This window comes from Haliaeetus leucocephalus, unplaced genomic scaffold (genome assembly GCF_000737465.1).
Source record: "Haliaeetus leucocephalus isolate CR32 unplaced genomic scaffold, Haliaeetus_leucocephalus-4.0 Scaffold273, whole genome shotgun sequence".
NCBI lineage: Eukaryota > Metazoa > Chordata > Aves > Accipitriformes > Accipitridae > Haliaeetus > Haliaeetus leucocephalus.
Window position 1 is genome coordinate 3722078 of NW_010972709.1, and position 581 is coordinate 3722658.

Below are 581 nucleotides of genomic sequence, written 5' to 3' on the forward strand. Positions count from 1 at the left end.
CCTCGGAGGTAAAACCCGATAAGGATGAAATTATTTCCTCGCTGCCCGGCACCGGAGGAGAGTTAAATCGGTCAAATTACCCGGGCTAAGCGGGCAGCGGGGATTAATTGCTCCTTTCCCTCCCGTCGCCCTTTCCCGGGATGGCACCGACGGGAAAAAGCGGGGAAAAGGGCTTTTATCCCCGTCGCAAGGTCAGAGCCGCTCGGCCCGGGGGGGAGGGAGAAGGAGGACCCTCTCCGCGGCTCCCCCCGGGGAAGAGCAGAGCGGGGGCAGCCCGCAGCCCCGACGGGACGGTGAGGGGCTGGAGCACTTCTCTCCTCCTTGAGCCCCGGGTAAGGCCGGGCCGGACAGACTGCAAGCCGTGGGCCGCTTGAGAAAGGCTGGGGGGGTTGGCTGGGGGGGGCAGGTGGGTGAGACACCCACCCCCACCCCCGCGGTTATTCTCCGTTAGTTTATTGCAAAGCAGAACCGGAGCGCTCGCTCAGAGCAGAAAACCGTCTGGCACCCGAAAAACCCCACTGGAAAGTTTTCGCTGTGTTTCCCGGTATCTCCCGGCAACCGGTTAAAGCAGGGTCCTGGGG